The following is a 3,656-nucleotide window of genomic DNA, read 5'->3' as shown; positions in this document are numbered from 1 at the left end:
CGTAATCTGCAGCAACATTCTATCGCCATTGGCAGGCAGGCAGCCCCCTGGAAGGGTTAGAGGGGTGCCCAAAATGTTGTGACAGTGACCAGTCTAAATGACTACCGCTCAGAGGCCCAAAGGTTGAAAAGCAATGGTATTGGGTGGCGCAAATTAGAGGCAAGAAAGGGAATCACAGCAGCAGCCTAATGAAGATCCCTTTAAGCTTCACTGGGTGCATGGTTGGCTGTTTGGTCATTTACCTGGAGAACTTGGGCTCCCCATTATGATCAGTGATCCTAGTAATGAGGGCGGCCATTAACCACTTGATCCTGCAGCCCTTAATCCCAGTAAAATTAACAGGGCTAATCAAGTGGGTAATGATTACATCACGGATTAGCCCTTTTCTTGGTTTACTCTATTCTTTTTTTTTTTTTTTTTGGAAATTTGATTTCCATCCAGAGGTGACCTGACTATTTGTATGCCATCTGTAACATCTCAGGTTTGGAATATGAGATTGTTTTAGGAAATCTTTTGGATGGTTCCCCTGATCCTACAGGGATTCAGACCACATGCCACTGCAAATTGCTTCTCCCCTGCTTACGTCACAGACCTGTACACATCTCATGTTCCCAACATATCATACAGCGGGAACAAGCACATTGCTAGGCCTATGTTTTGCCTCTTGCCTAGCTGCTTAAGAAAATCTGCAAACTGTTATAAGATGAGGAGCAAAGTAGAATCTATGGTCCTAGGGATCACCCCTGGTAGGTCAACTGTCACCTTGCAAATTTGCTGTGAACATACTTTCACCACCTGTAAACGCTCACAAAACACTTATTTGAGGCAATGGCAGTTGTGAGGAAAATGACAGGCACCCGTAGAGGGCCCAAAGTGCTCTTGATTGTTATAGAGGAAAGAAAATGCCAGCTTCTCAAGATGGTTCATGCCTCTCCACTTTTGTGAAATCTTTGAAACACACTGTCATTATCTGAACTGATACCAGCAATTTGATCTGCAAACAAGCACATTCCCTTTCTCTCCCCTCCTCCCCACCCCCCGCCTTCCTTTTACAGGTTTCACTTTGATCCCTTTGAGATTGGGAGCAAGGATCTTGCCTCAATGGGATTGGGCACTTCATATTGTGTTAACAACTGTGAGTTCAGTAATCTTAAACAATGATATTAATGCATTCAGATTAGAGCAGAGTAAAAATTTAAGTTGGACAATTTTGCCTCTGTTTGTGAACTGTCTGCAAATTTTCTTGAATTCATCATTCAAAATGACTTCATTTCGGCAAATAATTCATGGCTTCTAGATTGTTTGTGAGCAAGTTTGTTGTGAGGACAGTTGGAATCTGATCTCTGATGGTTGGACACCAAAGGCCAGATTTAGGTGCCTAAATATGCAGATGGGCCCCACTAGATTTTACAGAAGAGCCTGAGCTGATTAAGTGCCTAAAGTCAATGGGAGTTAAGCATCTAACTCACTTAGGCATTTTAGTAACTCCCACTAGGTGTCAATCTGCATCTTTTGGTGCCTAAATACCTTTGTGAACTTGCCCCCAAGGTGTGATGATGGTTTGATTGGGAGTTTATTGATCAGAAAATGCTATTCCTGTTTAGCTCTTTTTTCTGCTTGTTTACTTTGGGCTCGATTCTCATTTACACTACCACTGCTTTATACCACTCTGGCTGTGTAAAGGAGCCTCAGTGTGGGTGCAAATTACATTTACACTCACCTCCAGGTGAAGCGACCCTGTAAATTCTAGTTTTGCAAAGTCTCCAAGACAATTTGTAAGGACCCGACGGTGACACGTGGATTCTCAGAAGCTAACAAGTGTCTTAGGGATGCATAAATGAAAGACATGGGGGGAGATCAAACACTGCCAAATGTAGGAGTTATTATTGAATGACAGATGAATGAATAATGATTCCTTGTCAATATTATTCGGTGCCTTTTCAAAGCCCTGCCCTGCAAAATTCCAAATGTCCTCTCGATGTTCTGGACACCTATAATTCCCATTCAAATCAATAGGCATTCAGTGCCTCACAGTAATGAGCTCTTCCATACTGGGAAAGACGTCAGTGCTTCATGCCAAGGAAGCTGCATTATTACTTGGCAGGCCCAGTGGGTAATTATGTTATGAGCTGCTTATTTCTGATATTGTGCAAATAATTCCTCCCCCTGTTTCTTTCAAATCCTGAATTGCTTATTTGTTTGAATAGCTAGGGGAAAATATAACAGGCTCCCAAATGCTTTTTTCACCCACATCTACAAGGGAGGGCCCATTCTCACTGGGGTACATCCTTAACTCATTTGTGCATGTAACTCCCATTGATTTGAATAGGAATGAACGGCCTAGTGCTCAGAACCGTGTGAGAGGCTCAGTACATTGCAGAGAAGGCATCAAGAAGAGAATGCAGTACAAATACACAGCAGGGCAGCCTGACATCTGCGACTCTTGTGCTACATCACAGGAAGATTTTGTGGCTCTGGCAAGTAGCTGGAGCAGGAAGTGTTGAACTTTTAAATGGCCCCCCCTGGACCTTATAGAAACTGGAAAATATGACTGAGTACAAAGGTCTCCTGGAAACCCCATGATATGCACATCTTGCCTGGTTTCGAGTTTTGTTTTAAAAGCATTAAGGCTCAGAAACATTTTGATTGAGACTGGGATGACCAGTGTGTTTAAAAAAGAAAAGAACATCGTGGCAAGTTTCTGAAATGAGGTGAAATTCACCCCTTTCATCAAATGTTTCCTTGAGATGGAATTTACTAGACTCCAAAACACAAAGCGGAAGGGAATATCCTCACCAAGCCCTGAAAGCTGAACCCACTGAACTTCAGACAGCTTTGGGGTCAGGGGACTTCTGCAAGTCACAGAGGGCCAGATCCCCAGCTGGTGTAGATGAACGTAGTTCCATTGGCACTGAAGTCAACGGAACTACACTGATCTGCACCAACTTGGATCTGACCCAATGTGTTGTCAACTCCCTATTTGCATTAGCAGGAATCTAGGGTGCTCACTGCCTCTAAGGACTGGACTGTAACTGAGCAGCAGAGGTGACTGGAAGTTGAAAAGTCTTCATGTTCTGACTCCATTAACTGAGATCATTCAGAGATACATAACATTCCAATGAATGCTTTCTTTCCCCCTTTCCCTTACCTTCTGTTGCTGTTGGGTCAACAGGTCCAACCTTAAAAAAAAGTTTATATCGTGAAGTGGCTCTAAAGTTAGAGCTCTCCAAATGTACCCAAGAGAGAAACCATCACGGTTTCTCTCTTGCAAGATGCATTAGATGTTCTTGTCCCCATCCCTCCACCCGATTGCACTTCAAAATCAGAATATCTGGAGCTTTAAAAAGAAGAGACAGTGAAAATCAAGGCCTTTAAACGGTAGGGAAATGATGTTACAGTCATTTCAAGGGGCCGGTGCTTAAAGGTGCTTCAGGGCTTCAATGCCCATTAAAATAAATGGAAAGATTCCCATTGACTTCAATGGGCTTTGGATCAAGTCCATAACTCTCAGTGTCTTCAGTTCTAAAAAGCTTTGACCCACACTGTGTTAGGACATGCTACTCCTTTGATTCAGGTCACTCCCTCTACTTCAGCATCCATCCCTACTTCCCATTAGGAAGAACAACTTCCTGCTAGCAGAGCTATGCCAGCAGAGC

This window comes from Mauremys reevesii, linkage group 2 (genome assembly GCF_016161935.1).
Source record: "Mauremys reevesii isolate NIE-2019 linkage group 2, ASM1616193v1, whole genome shotgun sequence".
NCBI lineage: Eukaryota > Metazoa > Chordata > Testudines > Geoemydidae > Mauremys > Mauremys reevesii.
Note: the sequence above shows the minus strand (reverse complement) of the source record.